This window comes from Phyllobates terribilis, unplaced genomic scaffold, assembly GCF_046119375.1.
Source record: "Phyllobates terribilis strain yellow unplaced genomic scaffold, ASM4611937v1 Scaffold_1__5_contigs__length_1240528914, whole genome shotgun sequence".
Lineage (NCBI taxonomy): Eukaryota > Metazoa > Chordata > Amphibia > Anura > Dendrobatidae > Phyllobates > Phyllobates terribilis.
The window spans coordinates 597,034,467-597,055,955 of NW_027362761.1; the positions used below are offsets into that span (position 1 = coordinate 597,034,467).

At 48.1% G+C, this 21,489-nt stretch overlaps 1 protein-coding gene across 1 annotated transcript in view; it reads left to right on the forward strand.

The window, feature by feature from the left end:
* The first annotated feature begins 665 nt into the window (after window positions 1-665).
* Window positions 666-21,489, forward strand: part of LOC141273596 (uncharacterized) — a 35,632-nt gene continuing 14,808 nt past the window's right edge. The window contains exon 1 of the mRNA XM_073685697.1: window positions 666-695. The gene's annotated coding sequence lies outside the window, so the exon portion shown is untranslated. The remainder of the gene's footprint in view (window positions 696-21,489) is intronic.

Sequence of the window (21,489 nt, forward strand, 5' to 3'; positions counted from 1 at the left end):
GCTCCGCTCCGCACATTACACGCTCGGCTCCGCTCCGCACATTACACGCTCGGCTCCGCTCCGCACATTACACGCTCGGCTCCGCTCCGCACATTACACGCTCGGCTCCGCTCATTACACACTCGGCTCCGCTCCGCACATTACACGCTCGGCTCCGCTCATTACACACTCGGCTCCGCTCCGCACATTACACACTCGGCTCCGCTCCGCACATTACACACTCGGCTCCGCTCCGCACATTACACACTCGGCTCCGCACATTACACACTCGGCTCCGCTCCGCACATTACACACTCGGCTCCGCTCCGCACATTACACACTCGGCTCCGCACATTACACACTCTGCTCCGCTCCGCACATTACACGCTCGGCTCCGCTCCGCACATTACACACTCGGCTCCGCTCCACACATTACACACTCGGCTCCGCTCCGCACATTACACACTCGGCTCCGCTCCACACATTACACACTCGGCTCCGCTCCGCACATTACACACTCGGCTCCGCTCCGCACATTACACACTCGGCTCTGCTCCGTCCTCCTCTATAATACTATACATCATCCAGCACAGCAGAGTCCTGCAGACACTGAGCAGAGAACCCTGGAGCTCCGCCCCTGATCATGTGACTGATCACATGACGGTGACGTCACACAGGTCCTGGCAGCACACGGCGGTGCGGCTCTGCAGGTGGAGGTAAGTGTGTGAACCTGCACTGTATATGGGGGAGAGAGAGCGTCAGACCCTGCAGTGTATATGTGGGAGAGAGAGCGACAGACCCGCACTGTATATGGGGGAGAGAGAGCATCAGACCTCGCACTGTATATGGGGGAGAGAGCGACAGACCCTGCACCAGGGCCGGACTGGGACTGAACATCAGCCCTGGCACAAACCAAAGCCGCCCACATTAAATTGCTGTTTTTCGATAGCGGTGAATCTTTTCTGTACAGTTTGTGGGTGAGAACACTAAGGGAGTTCAATAGGTGAAAAATGACTGTCGTTATAAGTTGGGAGATCCGCCATTTTGTGACTGCGCCTCTGCCCCGGGTCCCCGCTCAGAATTTTTAGTATTGAAGGGGGAAGCAGAATTAGGACTTCTTCTGTGTCTGCCAGCAGCTGCAGGAGGACCTAAGGTCAGTGCATGTTCTAATAATTATCATTTATTCTCTCAGCCCCCCTACCTCCTGGTTATAGGAGTTTTTCACCCAGTGCACATGTTTTGTCAGCACTGGAGCTCATACTTTCAGAGTATAATGTCGGGATTCGGCTTTACCAGGCGGTTCAGGCAGTTGTGACATAAGTATATGATCCGCCAAACACATTCTCATCACTTCTCATCCAATTCTCTTACTTTTCTATTGAGGGAAGCAGATGAGAATGTGTTCAGCACAGTGAGGCCTCGCTCACACTGGAGTGCCACTCTGGGACCGACCTTGTGTGAGAGCAGGCCACTCCCACGGGTCATGTGACTGAGGCTGACAGGTACAGCGGATGAGCACGGCAGGTAGCCTGACAAGTAATCCGGGTAGGCAAGCAGGCGGGCACGGCAGGTAGCCAGACAGGTGATCCGGTAGGCGGGCACAGCAGGTAACCTGACAGGTGATCCGGGTAGGCAAGCCGGTGGGCGCGGCTGATAGGTTGGTGGGCACGGCAACCTCAGGGCTTAGGAGAATGTTAGCACACAAACAACAACTTTGCACAGGCACCTCCATTTTGGAGGAGGTGCTTTAAATAGGGGTGGTCCTCTGGCCATTGGCCGGGGACTCTTTAGGGCGGCGCGCGGCCCCCTTAAGAGGGAGGGAGCGCGCGCGCCCTAAGCACAGTGCCCGGGAAGCTGCGCACGGCACGCGCAACAGCAGCAGGGGAGCTGGAGGATGCCGGACCGGGACCGCGGCAGTGAGGAGAACGGCGTCTCTGCCCAGCAGGAGGCAGAGACACCGATGCTACAGTACCCTCTCCTTTATGCCCTCTCTTCTTTAGGCCTGCAAGAAATTTTTCTAGAAGATGAGGGGCATGAATGTTCTCCCTGGGCTCCCAAAACCTCTCCTCAGGACCCAACCCCTTCCAATCCACAAGAAAGAAAGTCTTTTATCTTACCCTCTTGATGGCCAAAATTTTTTCTACCTCAAAGACGTGCTCAGCGGATACTGGAGCTGGATCGTCAGAGAAAGAATTAAGGACAATCGGTTTGAGGAGAGACACGTGAAAGGAGTTGGGGATCCGTAAGGAGGCCGGGAGTTTCAGCTTGTAAGCCACTGGATTTATTTGCTTCAGAATCTCGAACAGACCGATGAACCGCTGACCCAACTTGTATGATGGTATCTTGAGATGGACATATTTGGAAGAAAGCCATACCTTGTCTCCCGGACGGAATTGAGGCAGATCCAGTCGTCTCTTATCAGCATGCTTCTTCATCTGCTCAGAGGACTGAAGAAGTGCAGATCTAGTGTCTTCCCAAATCGCAGAAAATTCACTGACGAGAGACTCCGCGGCAGGATTGTCCACTGAAGAGGAGACGGGAAAGGGAATCCGGGGGTGTGGACCGTAGACCACAAAAAACAGAGACTTAGCAGAAGACTCACTCACATGGTTGTTATAAGAAAACTCGGCCCAGGGCAGGAGCTCAACCCAATCGCTATGGTGAGCGTTGACAAAGTGCCGAAGAAAACTGGTGAGGATCTGATTGATACGTTCCACTTGACCATTGGACTGAGGATGATAGGCCGAAGAAAAATCCAAGGAGACATCCAGCAGCTTGCACGTGGCTCTCCAGAAGCGAGAAGTGAACTGAACTCCTCGGTCTGAGACAATGTGGAGAGGTAAGCCGTGGAGACATAAGATGTGACGGATGAAGTCCTTAGCCAGCACAGGTGCAGACTGAAGACCAGGCAGAGGGATGAAGTGAGCCATCTTGGAGAAGCGGCCGGCGACCACCCAAATGACAGTACAACCGGCCGATACAGGAAGATCTGTGATGAAATCCATTGCAATATGTTGCCACGGAGCGGAAGGTGTTATGTTCTGCTACCAAAGCTAAGGAAAGAGAGGAGATCTGTCCCTACTATAGGACTCAGCTGAATCCCTACGATGTAACAGGGAACCTGATCCTGCGATCAGACCTGCTAAAGTCCTAATCTAGTCTGTACAGAGACCTATAGATGTGGGGAGGGAATCCCTACAAGTACTAAGGACTGGGAGGAATATGGGACACCTCCTAACAGAAATAGTAGCAGACAGACGAACAAACAAAATAGATAGAACATAGAGGTCCGTAGACCAAGCAAACTAACAGAGTTAGATACAGAGCACAGGCTAGCTAGAAAGTAGATATACAATGAAGTCCAGCAAAGCCAGAAGGGCGGAGCAGGACTAAATAGGCCAACAAGGTCATGTGACCAGCAAAGGAAAAAAAAACCTAACAGCAAGGTTCTAACAGTACCCCCCCTTCTAAGAGGATCCTCCGGATCCCCTAGGACCAGGCTTATCAGGAAATCTCCTGTGAAACGCTCTGATAAGTCTGGACGCGGAAACATCATCTGACCTCACCCAAGAGTTATCCTCGGGTCCGAAACCTTTCCAGGCCACAAGATACTGCAACCCACCAGTCTCTTGGTCTCAGAGATTCCGGGATGACCTGCCAACCGAGATTCGTGACACTCAACAAACAAATCTCTCCTAAAGGTCCCAGGCACAAACAACCTCCCATGAGGAGTGTTAGATGGGGCATTCTCCTGAGCTTTAAGAATCTCATCTTCCAAAACGGAGTCTAAAGCAGCTATCACAACACCTTCTTGTAAAATGTTCTCCTCTTTCTCACCACCGACTATGGGAGAAAAACTGCGAGACAAGGCATCCGCCTTAACATTCTTAGTACCAGGGATGTAAGTAACGGAGAAATTAAACCGCGAGAAAAACAGTGCCCACCTAGCCTGACGGGCATTCAGGCGCTTGGCAGCATCAAGATATATCAGATTTTTATGATCCGTAAGAACCTGAACGGGAAATTCTGCACCTTCCAAGAAGTGGCGCCAGTGTTCAAATGCGAGTTTAATAGCCAATAATTCCCGATTACCAATATCGTAATTCAGTTCAGTCTCCGAAAAATTTTTTGAAAAAAAGGCACAGGGATGTAATCCATCCCCGTTATCCTGAGACAATACTGCGCCAACCCCCACAGAGGAAGCATCAACCTCAACCAAAAACGGCCTAGTAACATCAGGCTGCATAAGGATGGGAGCAGAGGTGAACCTCTCCTTGAGATACACAAAAGCTTCAATGGCCTCAGAAGACCACTGAACCGCATCAGCTCCTTTCCTGGTGAGATCAGTCAGAGGTTTGACAATACTAGAAAAATTTTTTATGAATTTTCTATAGTAATTGGCGAAACTCAAAAACCTCTGTATCGATTTCAAACCAATAGGCCTAGGCCATTCCTGCACAGCCTGAACCTTAACCGGATCCATCTCAAAACCTTTGCTGGAGATAATGTAGCCCAAAAAACTAATTCTCTGTACAGCGAACTCACATTTCTCCAGCTTAGCAAAAAGCGAATTGTCCATTAATAACTGTAATACCTCACGCACGCTCCGCCAATGAGACTCCAGATCTGGCGAATAAATCAAAATGTCATCCAAATACACAACCACATTTTTACCAATCAAATGTCTAAGGATGTCATTAATCAGATTCTGAAAAAATGCAGGAGCATTAGTAAGACCAAAAGGCATAACCAGATTCTCAAAATGACCCACAGGAGTGTTAAAAGCAGTCTTCCATTCATCACCCTCCTTCATGCGCAACAGATTGTATGCCCCCTTAAGGTCAATTTTAGAGAACCACTTGGCCCCCAATAACTGGTTAAACAGATCAGGAATCAATGGCAGTGGGTAAGGATTGCGTACCGTAATTTTGTTAATCTCACGAAAATCCAGACAAGGACGTAAACCGCCGTCCTTTTTTTTTACAAAAAAAAATCCAACCGCCACAGGAGACTTAGAGGGCCTAATGTGACCGGCGGCCAAGCTTGTCTGTATGTATTCCTCCAAAGCCTTCCTCTCAGGAATAGTAAGGTTAAATAAACGACTCTTAGGAAGAGTCGCTCCAGGGACAAATTCAATAGAACAATCATAGTCTCTATGGGGAGGCAAAACCTGCGATTCTTTCTCAGAAAAAACTCTCCAAAAATCCTGAATAGGAACAGGCAATTCTCCCCTATCCAAAGCTGCAATACGCCCGTTACAACACTTGTCATAACATTTATGGCTCCAGGATTTAATTTCACTGGTAGACCAATCCAGTACAGGATTGTGAAATTTTAACCAGGGCAAACCCAATATTACTGGAGAAGGCAAGTTATTCAACACTACCAAATCCAATTTCTCATGGTGAACACCATTAATAGTGAGAGGAAATTCACTGACCTTGAGAGTAATATTCTTCAAAGGGGAGCCATCCACAGAAACCACAGCAATGGGGGATGATAAAGGTTCAGGTTTTAAATTGAGTTTTTCCACGAATCCCCCATCAATTACATTCAGTGTAGACCCGCAATCAACAAACACCCGAAATTCCATCAATTTTTCCTGAGCAATCGTGGAAGCAGCTAAAAATATACCCTTGGAATTTAAACAGGCAATACGGGCGTGACTGACCATTTTTTTTTCTTTCTTCATACGAAGCTCACAGCCTTTAATCAAATGACCAGATTTTCCGCAATAGAAACACAAGCCTTCCGAAAAACGACGGTCTTTTTCTTGAGAGCGAGGTGCCACCGATCCAATCTCCATCGGTTCACCACTGTTAATACACACATTATCATAACCAGAAACTGACATAGCAGAGGATTTGCTCTCATTAACCCTAGCACGCAGTCTTCTATCCACCCGTATAGCTAATTGCATAGCCTGTTGCAAATCCTCAGGTGTAGGATAAGCAATTAGCAGGTCTTTAACCCTTTCACTGAGCCCAGCAAGAAATAGACTTTTCAGAGCAGAATCGTTCCACCCTGTTTGAGTGGACCAACGACGAAAATGTGTACAATATTTTTCCACATTACCCGATCCTTGTTTTAAACGTCTCAACTCAGTCTCAGCTGATGCGACACGGTCAGGATCATCATATAATAGTCCCAAAGCAGAAAAAAAACTATCCACTGATCTGAAGCATGAATCACTAGGTTGCAAAGACAAGGCCCACTCTTGAGGCTCTTTGCGCAAAAGTGACATTATGAACCCTACGCGCTGGGATTCATCCCCAGAGGACTTAGGTCTCAAACGAAAATACAATAAGCAAGCATTTTTAAATGAAAAAAATTCTCGGTGTTCACCAAAAAATAAATCCGGCAAACATACCTTAGGCTCCAAGAAATGTGCTCCAGGACAGTTACTCACGTGCTGACGGAGCTCGGCCACCTCCAGAGAGAGTCCCTGCAGGCGATGAGCCAAATCCTGAACCGACACCATGATGGAACAGAAAAATCTTTCCTTAGAGAATTTGCAGGCTGGACTTACTGTTATGTTCTGCTACCAAAGCTAAGGAAAGAGAGGAGATCTGTCCCTACTATAGGACTCAGCTGAATCCCTACGATGTAACAGGGAACCTGATCCTGCGATCAGACCTGCTAAAGTCCTAATCTAGTCTGTACGGAGACCTATAGATGTGGGGAGGGAATCCCTACAAGTACTAAGGACTGGAAGGAATATGGGACACCTCCTAACAGAAATAGTAGCAGACAGACGAACAAACAAAATAGATAGAACATAGAGGTCCGTAGACCAAGCAAACTAACAGAGTTAGATACAGAGCACAGGCTAGCTAGAAAGTAGATATACAATGAAGTCCAGCAAAGCCAGAAGGGCGGAGCAGGACTAAATAGGCCAACAAGGTCATGTGACCAGCAAAGGAAAAAAAAACCTAACAGCAAGGTTCTAACAGAAGGTACGGGAAGAGGAAGGAGATGACCGGCTGGAAGGTGCCTAGGTATCTTGTTATGGGCACAAGAGGAACAAGCCACGACAAAATCCGCAACATCCTTGCGCAGGGTGGGCCACCAATAATGCCGGGCAATGAGCAGAAGCGACTTCCTTTGGCTGGCATGGCCAGCCAGTTTGGACGAATGGCCCCAGAGTAAGACCCTCTTCCGATCCTGAGCCGCTACAAAGGTCTCACCGGGAGGAAGATGAGACAGGTCAAATGGAGCAACAGTCATAATTCCGGAAGGGTCAATGATGTGTAGAGGCTCCTCCTCTAGGTCGGAAGACAGAAAAGAGCGGGATAGAGCGTTGGCTTTAATGTTCTTGTCTGCCGGGCGGTAATGGAGAGTGAAGCTGAATCGAGCAAAGAACAAAGACCATCTGGCCTGACGCGGGTTTAGTCTTTGGGTGGGCTGCAAATAAGCGAGCCCCCTCAAGCAAGTAGCGCCACTCCTCCAGCACTAATTTGATGGCCAGCAGTTCTCGATCTCCTATGGAGTAATTGCGCTCGAACGGAGAGAAGAGTTTGTAAAAGAAGCCGCAGGTCACCATTCGCCCTGATGAGGATTTCTGGGTAAGCACTGCTCCGGCTCCGGAGGAAGAGGCATCAACCTCCGGGAAGAACTGTTTATTGCAATCCGGACGGTGTAGCACAGGAGTGGAGGAGAAGGCTTGTTTAAGAGAGATAAAGGCATTCTCTGCCTCGGAAGACCAGTCCCTGGGATTTGCTCCCTTACGGGTAAGAGCAGAGATGGGAGCTGTCCGGGAGGAAAAATGAGGAATGAAGAGGCGGTAATAGTTAGCGAATCCCAGAAACTGCTGAATAGCCTTCAAGCCCTCCGGTCGTGGCCACTTTAAGACTGCAGACACCTTCTCGGGATCCATCCGCAGTCCGGTCTCAGAGATGATATACCCCAGAAACGGCAGGGAGGTCTGCTCAAAGAGGCATTTCTCGAACTTCGCATGCAGGCGATTCTTCCTGAGCCTCAGCAGGACCTGACGAACATCCCTCCGGTGAGAGGGCAGATCAGGGGAGAACACAAAGATATCGTCCAGTTACACCACCACGCAGGAATACAGGAGATCTTGAAAGATATCGTTTACTAACTCCTGGAAGATGGCTGGAGCATTACAGAGGCCGAAGGGCATCACGCGGTGTTGAATGCCGTCTTCCACTCGTCTCCCTGGCGAATCCGGACCAGATTGTACGCCCCACGCAGGTCGAGCTTAGTAAAGATCTTTGCGCCTTTTAGGCGGTCAAACAGCTCCGAGATGAGAGGCAGGGGGTACTTATTTTTTATGGTAATCTGGTTTAGGCCCCTACAGTCGATACAAGGACGAAGAGAGCCGTCTTTCTTTTTGATGAAGAACAATCCTGCTCCAGCAGGAGAGGTGGATTTCTGGATAAATCCCCTAGCAAGATTTTCTTTAATGTATTCAGACATGGCACGGGTCTCAGCCAGCGACAAGGGGTAGATTCGCAGATTCGCCCGCGAGGAGGTGAGGTACCAGGTATTACGTCGATGGGGAAATCATGCGGCCTATGAGGTGGTAGTGTCTCTGCCTCCTTTTTATCAAAGACGTCCGCATAGGACCAGTAGGGTGCTGGCAGGCCAGGTAGGTTAGCCGGAGTAGACGGGGGTCGAGCAGGACGAACTGGAACAAGACAGGTCTTATGGCATTCCTGACCCCAACGGAGCACCTCACCTGAGCTCTAATTCAGGACGGGCTCATGTCTCTGTAACCAAGGCAGGCCAAGCAAGAGGGGATGAGAGAGATCGGACAGTACGTAAAAGGAGATCTTCTCCGAGTGCAGCATTCCCACCTGAAGATTTACCGGCTCAGTGACCAACAAGATGGTTTCAGGGAGAAGCTTTCCATCCACAGAGGAAACCGCTAAAGGATCTCCCAGACATATGGTAGGAATCTGAAAACGCTCCACAACTGCCTGTTGGTTGAGATTACCTGCGGCTCCGGAATCCAGATGGGCAGTCTCGAAGAAGCGGGTCTCACCACTGGTGACGGAAAGGGAGGAGAGGAGGAACTCGCCTAGGATGACCTCTCCGAGCGGTCCTAGACACTGGAGTTTCCCGGTCTCACTGGGCAAGAGCGGATCTGATGCTCTATATTGCCACAATAGAAGCAGCTCCCCTCGGCAGGATGGGTCTCCTGGCGAGACTTGACCATCTTAACTTGATCAATTTGCATAGGCTCTGGAGAAGACACCCAGGGGAGTGCAGGTTGCAAGACTGGACTTTGGAGCACGGGAGCGAGGCGCAGAGGTTTCCTTTCACGGGTCATCTCCTTAGCGCTTTCCAGAAAACGGATGTCAATCCGGGTAGCAAATGACACCAGGTCATCCAGGGAGGGAGGTATGTTACGACCGGCTAGCTCATCCTTGATCCGTTCGGAAAGGCCCTCCCAAAAGCTGAACACCAGGGCCTCATTGTTCCAGGCAAGTTCAGATGCGAGGGTTCGGAAACGCACGGCATACTGGCCCACAGAGAGACTCACTTGGCGGAGTCGGAGAAGTGAGGAGGCAGTAGAAGATTTTCACCCGGGCTCATCGAACACCTTCCGGAAAACCGTGAGGAAAGCCTGGAGATCGGACACCAGAGGATCCCCTCTCTCCCACAGAGGGTTAAGCTGTGCCAACGCCTCTCTGGTGAGGTGAGACATGATAAATGCCACCTTTGCCCGATCGGAGATGAACTGGTGTGCCAGGAGCTCAAAGTGCAGCGTGCACTGATTTATGAAGCCCCGACATAGGACAGGGTCACCACCAAAACGTGGAGGCGCAGAAAGCCGGGGTCCAAAGCCAGGTACTACAGCGCCACTGGATTGAGGTGCCGCCGGAGCGGGTGCCGCTCGGTTAAAGGAGGACACAGTCTGGGTGGACAGCGCATCCAAGCAGGAGTTGACTGTCCGCAGATAAGAAAGGATAGTATCCTGTTGGGATCTCTGGCGAGAGACCTCTTGGTACAGGTCTGAGAGCGAAGTAGCCTGGGAGCCACCGGGTTCCATGGCCTGTGCAAACTGTTACGGATCCGGGTGGTGGAACCTCTGTGCTGAGATGCAAGGAGGGACCAGAGGGGCGTAACTGAGTGCCAATTCGGACCGACCCTGGCCACATGGCGGCTTAGTCGACTCAGTGAACCAAGGAGGGACCGGGCAGGTGAACCAGGTGCCAATCTGGGACCGACCTTGTGTGAGAGCAGGCGACTCCCACGGTTCAGGTGACTGAGGCTGACACGTACAGCGGATGAGCACGGCAGGTAGCCAGAGAGGTGATCCGGGTAGGCAAGCAGGCGGGCATGGCAGGTAGCTAGACAGGTGATCCGGGTAAGCAAGCAGGCGGGCACAGCAGGTAACCTGACAGGTGATCCGGGTAGGCAAGCCGGCGGGCACGGCAGGTAGACAGGCAGGCGGGCATGGCTGATAGACAGACTGGCGGGCACTGGAACCTGAGGACTGAGGAGACTGTTAGCACACAAACAACAACCTTGCACAGGCACCACCATTTTGGTGCTTTAAATAGGAGTGATCCTCCGGCCATTGGCCTGGGACTCTTTAGGACGGTGCGCGTGGTCCCCTTAAGAGGGAGGGAGCACGCCCTAAGCACAGTGCCCAGGAAGCTGCGCGCAACAGCAGCAGGTGAGCTGGAGGACGCCGGACCGGGACCTCAGCGGTGAGGAGAACTGCGTCTCTGCCCGGCAGGAAGCAGAGACGCCGACGCTACACAATGGAGGAGACGGAGAAATTCAGCTCTCAGTCTTCTCCACACCTCTGATATGATGCTTATACAAGAGATTCAGATCACAGTAAACTGACACTAATCAAGCTCTGACCAGATTGTGATCAATATCATTACCATAATAGATCTGATTATCATCGATCGTGTGAACGAGCCCTTAATGTTATCACCACATAAAGAAAAAATTAAAGGGGTTGTCCCCCTACTAAAAGCGGCCAGTCCTCCAGCCAGTTTTGCACCTGGAGCTTATTTGTCCAAGAAGATATGATCTATATAGGGACTGATTGTCCAGCACTTATAGAAATCATATGTTCTTGGACAAATAAGCTCCTGGTGCAAAACTGGGTGGAGGACTGGCTGTTTTAAGTAGGGAGAAAATGTAACCATCATCAGCCCCAAAAGTCAGCCAGTAGCCTGTTCTGGACCAGAAGAGGGAAACATTAATATTTAAAGGGGTTGTGCACTACTTTATCCTTAGGATAGGTCATCAGTGTCTGATCGGTGTTGGTGCGACACCTGGCACTCCCGTGGATTCTGCTGTTCTCGGTGCCGGCAGGAGCCGCTCAGTTACAGAACCGCACAGCTCCGTCTACTGTATAGTGGCCACAGCCGGGTACTGCACATCTGCCCCTTATTGATTTGAATAGGTGACGAATGTGCAGTACCCAGCTGTGGCCACTATACAGTAGGTGGAGCTGTGCTGTGCCATAACTGAGCTGTGAGAACAGCTGATCTGCGGGGGTGCCAGGTGTCACAGCCACACAGATCAGACATTGATGCCCTATAATAAGGATAAGTCATCAGTGTTAAGAGTGGACAACCCCTTTAAATTTTTAATTGTGTTTCTTGGCTGGGAGAGAACACAAACTCACCCAGTGACTCAGACTGCAGATGATTGGGGCAGGAGCGACAACACACTGCGGATGACTGCTGGTCTGGAGCAGATTAAGCGGCAGCTGGGGGCGTATATAGAAATCATGGGGCCCCACAGCAAAAGTCCCAGTAGCCCTGCACATAGTATGATGGCTCCACATACAGTCCTGCACATAGTATGATGACTCCACATACAGTCCTGTACATAGTATGATGACTCCACATACAGTCCTGTACATAGTATGATGGCTCCACATACAGTCCTGCACATAGTATGATGGCTCCACATACAGTCCTGTACATAGTATGATGGCCCCACATACAGTCCTGAACATAGTATGATGGCTCCACATACAGTCCTGTACATAGTATGATGGCTCCACATACAGCCCTGTACATAGTATGATGGCTCCACATACAGTCCTGTACATAGTATGATGACTCCACATAACGCCCTGCACATAGTATGATGGCTCCACATACAGCCCTGTACATAGTATGATGGCTCCACATACAGCCCTGAACATAGTATGATGACTCCACATACAGTCCTGTACATAGTATGATGACTCCACATACAGCCCTGAACATAGTATGATGACTCCACATACAGTCCTGTACATAGTATGATGACTCCACATACAGTCCTGTACATAGTATGATGGCTCCACATACAGTCCGGCACATAGTATGATGGCTCCACATACAGTCCGGCACATAGTATGATGGCTCCACATACAGTCCGGCACATAGTATGATGGCTCCACATACAGTCCGGCACATAGTATGATGGCTCCACATACAGTCCGGCACATAGTATGATGGCTCCACATACAGTCCTGTACATAGTATGATGGCTCCACATACAGCCCTGTACATAGTATGATGGCTCCACATACAGTCCGGCACATAGTATGATGGCTCCACATACAGTCCTGTACATAGTATGATGGCTCCACATACAGTCCTGTACATAGTATGATGGCTCCACATACAGTCCTGTACATAGTATGATGGCTCCACATACAGCCCTGTACATAGTATGATGGCTCCACATACAGTCCTGTACATAGTATGATGGCCCCACATACAGCCCTGTACATAGTATGATGACTCCACATACAGTCCTGTACATAGTATGATGGCTCCACATACAGTCCTGTACATAGTATGATGGCTCCACATACAGTCCTGCACATAGTATGATGGCTCCACATACAGTCCTGTACATAGTATGATGGCTCCACATACAGTCCTGTACATAGTATGATGGCTCCACATACAGTCCTGTACATAGTATGATGGCTCCACATACAGTCCTGTACATAGTATGATGACTCCACATACAGCCCTGTACATAGTATGATGGCTCCACATACAGCCCTGTACATAGTATGATGGCTCCACATACAGTCCTGTACATAGTATGATGGCTCCACATACAGTCCTGTACATAGTATGATGACTCCACATACAGTCCTGTACATAGTATGATGGCTCCACATACAGTCCTGTACATAGTATGATGGCTCCACATACAGCCCTGTACATAGTATGATGGCTCCACATACAGTCCTGTACATAGTATGATGGCTCCACATACAGTCCTGCACATAGTATGATGACTCCACATACAGTCCTGCACATAGTATGATGGCTCCACATACAGTCCTGCACATAGTATGATGGCTCCACATACAGTCCTGCACATAGTATGATGGCTCCACATACAGTCCTGCACATAGTATGATGGCTCCACATACAGTCCTGTACATAGTATGATGGTTCCACATACAGCCCTGTACATAGTATGATGGCTCCACATACAGCCCTGCACATAGTATGATGGCTCCACATACAGTCCTGCACATAGTATGATGGCTCCACATACAGCCCTGCACATAGTATGATGGCTCCACATACAGCCCTGTACATAGTATGATGGCTCCACATACAGCCCTGCACATAGTATGATGACTCCACATACAGTCCTGCACATAGTATGATGACTCCACATACAGTCCTGTACATAGTATGATGACTCCACATACAGTCCTGTACATAGTATGATGGCTCCACATACAGTCCTGTCCACAGTATGATGGCTACACATACAGCCCTGTACACAGTATGATGACTCCACATACAGCCCTGTACATAGTATGATGGCTCCACATACAGTCCTGTACATAGTATGATGGCTCCACATACAGCCCTGTACATAGTATGATGGCTCCACATACAGCCCTGCACATAGTATGATGGCTCCACATACAGCCCTGTACATAGTATGATGGCTCCACATACAGTCCTGTACATAGTATGATGACTCCACATACAGCCCTGTACATAGTATGATGGCTCCACATACAGCCCTGCACATAGTATGATGGCTCCACATACAGCCCTGCACATAGTATGATGGCTCCACATACAGCCCTGCACATAGTATGATGGCTCCACATACAGCCCTGCACATAGTATGATGGCTCCACATACAGTCCTGTACATAGTATGATGGCTCCACATACAGTCCTGTACATAGTATGATGGCTCCACATACAGTCCTGTCCACAGTATGATGGCTACACATACAGCCCTGTACACAGTATGATGACTCCACATACAGTCCTGAACACAGTATGATGGCTCCACATACAGTCCTCTACATAGTATGATGGCTCCACATACAGTCTTCTACATAGTATGATGGCTCCACATACAGTCCTCTACATAGTATGATGGCTCCACATACAGTCCTCTACATAGTATGATGGCTCCACATACAGTCCTCTACATAGTATGATGGCTCCACATACAGCCCTGTACATAGTATGATGGCTCCACATACAGTCCTGTACATAGTATGATGGCTCCACATACAGTCCTGTACATAGTATGATGGCTCCACATACAGCCCTGTACATAGTATGATGGCTCCACATACAGCCCTGCACATAGTATGATGGCTCCACATACAGCCCTGCACATAGTATGATGGCTCCACATACAGCCCTGTACACAGTATGATGACTCCACATACAGTCCTGAACACAGTATGATGGCTCCACATACAGTCCTCTACATAGTATGATGGCTCCACATACAGTCCTCTACATAGTATGATGGCTCCACATACAGTCTTCTACATAGTATGATGGCTCCACATACAGTCCTCTACATAGTATGATGGCTCCACATACAGCCCTGCACATAGTATGATGGCTACACATACAGCCCTGTACACAGTATGATGACTCCACATACAGTCCTGAACACAGTATGATGGCTCCACATACAGTCCTCTACATAGTATGATGGCTCCACATACAGTCTTCTACATAGTATGATGGCTCCACATACAGTCCTCTACATAGTATGATGGCTCCACATACAGTCCTCTACATAGTATGATGGCTCCACATACAGTCCTGTACATAGTATGATGGCTCCACATACAGTCCTGAACATAGTATGATGGCTCCACATACAGTCCTGTACATAGTATGATGGCTCCACATACAGTCCTGTACATAGTATGATGGCTCCACATACAGCCCTGTACATAGTATGATGGCTCCACATACAGCCCTGCACATAGTATGATGGCTCCACATACAGCCCTGCACATAGTATGATGGCTCCACATACAGCCCTGCACATAGTATGATGGCTCCACATACAGCCCTGCACATAGTATGATGGCTCCACATACAGCCCTGTACATAGTATGATGGCTCCACATACAGTCCTGCACATAGTATGATGGCTCCACATACAGTCCTGCACATAGTATGATGGCTCCACATACAGCCCTGCACATAGTATGATGGCTCCACATACAGCCCTGTACATAGTATGATGGCTCCACATACAGCCCTGTACATAGTATGATGGCTCCACATACAGCCCTGTACATAGTATGATGGCTCCACATACAGCCCTGTACATAGTATGATGGCTCCACATACAGCCCTGTACATAGTATGATGGCTCCACATACAGCCCTGTACATAGTATGATGGCTCCACATACAGCCCTGTACATAGTATGATGGCTCCACATACAGCCCTGTACATAGTATGATGGCTCCACATACAGCCCTGTACATAGTATGATGGCTCCACATACAGTCCTGCACATAGTATGATGACTCCACATACAGTCCTGTACATAGTATGATGGCTCCACATACAGTCCTGCACATAGTATGATGGCTCCACATACAGTCCTGTACATAGTATGATGACTCCACATAAAGCCCTGCAATTAGTATGATGACTCCACATACAGCCCTGCACTTAGTATGATGACTCCACATACAGCCCTGCACTTAGTATGATGACTCCACATACAGTCCTGCACTTAGTATGATGGCTCCACATACAGCCCTGCACATAGTATGATGGCTCCACATACAGTCCTGTACATAGTATGATGGCTCCACATACAGTCCTGCACATAGTATGATGGCTCCACATACAGCCCTGTACATAGTATGATGGCTCCACATACAGCCCTGTACATAGTATGATGGCTCCACATACAGCCCTGTACATAGTATGATGGCTCCACATACAGTCCTGTACATAGTATGATGACTCCACATACAGCCCTGCACATAGTATGATGGCCCCGCATACAGTGGGGGAAATAATTATTTGATCCCCTGCTGTCTTTCTTAGTTTGCCCACTGACAAAGACATGAACAGTCTATAATTTTAAGGGTCGGTTAATTTTAACATTGAGAGATGGAATATCCCCAAAAAAATCAAGAAAATCACATTGTATAAATTAGATAATTTTTTTTGCATTTTGCAGTGAGAAATAAGTATTTGATCCCTCTGGCAAACAACACTTAATACTTGGTGGCAAAACCCTTGTCCTCAAGCACAGCAGTCAGACGTGTTTTGTAGTTGATAATGAGGGTTGCTCACATGTCAGGAGGAGTTTTGGTCCACTCTTTGCAGATCATCTCTAAATCATTTAGATTTTGAGGCTGTCGCTTTGCAACTCGGAGCTTCAACTCCCTCCATAAGTTTTCTATGGGATTAAGGTCTGGAGACTGGCTAGGCCACTCCATGACCTTACTGTGCTTCTTTTTCAGCCTCTCCTTTGTTGCCTTGGCTGTTTGTTTTGGGTCATTGTCTTGCTGGATGACCCAGCCACGACCCATCTTCAATGCTCTTACTGAGGGAAGGAGGTTGTTGGCCAAAATCTCGTGATACATGACCCCATCCATCTTCCCTTCAGTACGGTGCAGTCGTCATGTCCCCTTTGCAGAAAAGCACCCCCAAAGTATAATGTTTCCCCCACCATACTTCATGGTTGGGATATTGTTTTTAGGGTTGTACTCACCCTTCTTCTTCCTCCAAACACGGCGAGTTGAGTTAATGCTAAAGAGCTCAATTTTTGTCTCATCTGACCACAGCACCTTCTCCCAATAACTCACAGAATCATCCAGGTGATCATTTGTAAACTTCAGATGGGCCTGCACATGTGCCTTCTTGAGCAGGGGGACCTCGTGGGCACTGCAGGATTTTAAACCTTTAAGGTGTAATGTGTTACCAATGGTTTTCTTGGTGACTGTGGTCCCAGCTGCCTTGAGATCATTAACAAGTTCCCCCTGTGTAGTTTTAGGCTGATCTCTCACCTTCCTCATGATTAAGGATTCCCCACGAGGTGAGATTTTGCATGGTGCCCCAGATCGATGTCGATTGACAGTCATTTTGTATTTCTTCCATTTTCTTACTATTGCACCAACAGTTGTCTCCTTCTCACCCAGTGTCTTACTTATGGTTTTTTATAGCCCATTCCAGCTGTGTGCAGGTCTATATTCTTGTCCCTGACATCCTTAGAAAGCTCTTTGGTCTTGCCCATGTTGTAGAGGTTAGAGTCTGACTGATTAATGGAGTCTGTGGACAGGAGTCTTTTATACAGGTGACTATGTAAGACAGCTGTCTTTACTGCAGGTAACGAGTTAATTAGGAGCGTCTAACTGGTCTGTAGGAGCCAGAACTCATAATGGTTTGTAGGGGATCAAATACTTATTTCACTGCAAAATGCAAATAAATGTATCTAATTTATACAATGTGATTTTCTTGAGTTTTTGGGGGGATATTCTATCTCTCAATGTTAAAATTAACCTACCCTTAAAATTATAGACTGTTCATGTCTTTGTCAGTGGGCAAACTTACAAAAACAGCAAATGATCAAATACTTATTTCTCCACTGTATAGTCCTGCATATAGTATGATGGCCCCGCATACAGTCCTGCACATAGTATGTTGGCCCCGCATACAGTCCTGCACATAGTATGTTGGCCCCGCATACAGTCCTGCACATAGTATGTTGGCCCCGCATACAGTCCTGCACATAGTATGATGGCCCCGCATACAGTCCTGCATATAGTATGATGGCCCCGCATACAGTCCTGCACATAGTATGTTGGCCCTGCATACAGTCCTGCACATAGTATGTTGGCCCCGCATACAGTCCTGCACATAGTATGATGGCCCCGCATACAGTCCTGCACATAGTATGTTGGCCCCGTATACAGTCCTGCACATAGTATGATGGCCCCGTATACAGTCCTGCACATAGTATGATGGCCCCGCATACAGTCCTGCACATAGTATGATGGCCCCGTATACAGTCCTGCACATAGTATGATGGCCCCGTATACAGTCCTGCACATAGTATGATGGCCCCGTATACAGCCCTGTACATAGTATGATGACTCCACATACAGCCCTGTACATAGTATGATGACTCCACATACAGTCCTGTACATAGTATGATGGCCCCACATACAGTCCTGTACATACTATGATGACTCCACATACAGCCCTGTACATAGTATGATGGCTCCACATACAGTCCTGTACATAGTATGATGGCTCCACATACAGTCCTGTACATAGTATGATGGCTCCACATACAGTCCTGTACATAGTATGATGGCTCCACATACAGCCCTGTACATAGTATGATGGCTCCACATACAGCCCTGTACATAGTATGATGACTCCACATACAGTCCTGTACATAGTATGATGACTCCACATACAGTCCTGTACATAGTATGATGGCTCCACATACAGTCCTGTACATAGTATGATGGCTCCACATAAAGTCCTGTACATAGTATGATGGCTCCACATACAGTCCTGTACATAGTATGATGGCTCCACATACAGTCCTGTACATAGTATGATGGCTCCACATACAGTCCTGTACATACTATGATGACTCCACATACAGTCCTGTACATACTATGATGACTCCACATACAGTCCTGTACATAGTATGTTGACTCCACATACAGCCCTGTACATAGTATGATGGCTCCACATACAGTCCTGTACATAGTATGATGGCTCCACATACAGTCCTGTACATAGTATGATGACTCCACATACAGCCCTGCACATAGTATGATGGCTCCACATACAGCCCTGCACATAGTATGATGGCTCCACATACAGTCCTGTACATAGTATGATGGCTCCACATACAGTCCTGTACATAGTATGATGGCTCCACATACAGTCCTGTACATAGTATGATGGCTCCACATACAGTCCTGCACATAGTATGATGACTCCACATACAGCCCTGTACATAGTATGATGACTCCACATACAGTCCTGTACATAGTATGATGGCTCCACATACAGTACGGCACATAGTATGATGGCTGCACATACAGTCCTGTACATAGTATGATGGCTCCACATACAGCCCTGTACATAGTATGATGGCTCCACATACAGCCCTGTACATAGTATGATGGCTCCACATACAGTCCTGTACATAGTATGATGGCTCCACATACAGTACGGCACATAGTATGATGGCTCCACATACAGTCCTGTACATAGTATGATGGCTCCACATACAGTCCTGTACATAGTATGATGGCTCCACATACAGTCCTGTACATAGTATGATGGCTCCACATACAGTCCTGCACATAGTATGATGGCTCCACATACAGTCCTGTACATAGTATGATGGCTCCACATACAGTCCTGTACATAGTATGATGGCTCCACATACAGTCCTGTACATAGTATGATGGCTCCACATACAGTCCTGTACATAGTATGATGGCTCCACATACAGTCCTGTACATAGTATGATGGCTCCACATACAGTCCTGTACATAGTATGATGGCTCCACATACAGTCCTGTACATAGTATGATGGCTCCACATACAGTCCTGTACATAGTATGATGGCTCCACATACAGCCCTGCACATAGTATGATGGCTCCACATACAGTCCTGCACATAGTATGATGGCTCCACATACAGTCCTGCACATAGTATGATGGCTCCACATACAGTCCTGCACATAGTATGATGGCTCCACATACAGCCCTGCACATAGTATGATGGCTCCACATACAGTCCTGCACATAGTATGATGGCTCCACATACAGTCCTGCACATAGTATGATGGCTCCACATACAGTCCTGCACATAGTATGATGGCTCCACATACAGTCCTGCACATAGTATGATGGCTCCACATACAGTCCTGCACATAGTATGATGGCTCCACATACAGTCCTGCACATAGTATGATGGCTCCACATACAGTCCTGCACATAGTATGATGGCTCCACATACAGTCCTGCACATAGTATGATGGCTCCACATACAGTCCTGCACATAGTATGATGGCTCCACATACAGTCCTGTACATAGTATGATGGCTCCACATACAGTCCTGTACATAGTATGATGACTCCACATACAGTCCTGTACATAGTATGATGGCTCCACATACAGTCCTGCACATAGTATGATGGCTCCACATACAGCCCTGTACATAGTATGATGGCTCCACATACAGCCCTGTACATAGTATGATGGCTCCACATACGACGCCATGGTATTAGCACTGGGGACCAGTAGCGAAGCCATCCCCAATTTCCTTCTGAGGAATTTTATTTGGTAGACTGAGTGGCTGCCCAAATACATTTTCTCACAAAGGAGCTGAAGATAGTGGCAGCAGGTGCAAGTTTCTCCAGCCTGTTAGATATTAGAGGGTGAACGGCAGCACATTGGATCAGTGGTTAGCACTGAAGCCTTGGAGCGCTGGGATCCTGGGTTCAAATCCCATCAAGGACAACATCTGCAAGGACTTTGTATGTTCTCCCCGTGTATGCATGTGTTTCCTCCTCAGTAAAAAAGCAGCCATAGAGTGTCCGGGAACCTTCCCACACACTTTTCTTAGCCAGGACTGCTTCTCGGCAGGGTTGGACGATCTACCTTGGCTTCTACCTCAGGAGAGTTCATGATAGCGCTAACTTTGCAGCTGCTATGGGGCTCTTGAGCGGGTGAGAAAGGTTAGCCCTCAGAATCAAATCCTCTGGTGGGCACAATGTTTTTCAACCTGAAACAGCTTATCAGTGGGAGTTGTATTTCACCACAGCCATATTCTTTAGCTTGGTGAAAGGACTGGCATAGAGGGAAACCGTATCTACCCCGGCTGTCATTTCTCCGTCACCAAGTTCCGCCCATTGTCACACACGACCATGCCTTGCTGTATGTTCAGCGGTGAGAGCCACAGATCAGGCTGTTGTGTTACAGCTTTCAACAACTCTGCAGCGCTGGACGGTTTGTCACCTAAGCATTAAGCATGTTATCTTCAGCACAGCCTGTTGCCGCTTGGCCAAGGCAGTGCTGCAGTGCTGTCAGCTTGTGACTGATGTGGTCATTTCGGAGATGGAGGAGGAGGTGCATGAGCTGAGTAATGTGATTACATTGAGGTTAAATTGGTGACGCTGTTTTTTATACTAAAGAAAGATCCTATTGTTTTGGTTTTTTACTTTATTTTTTAAGATAAATGCATTCACCGGGAAATGTCATTTTAACATTT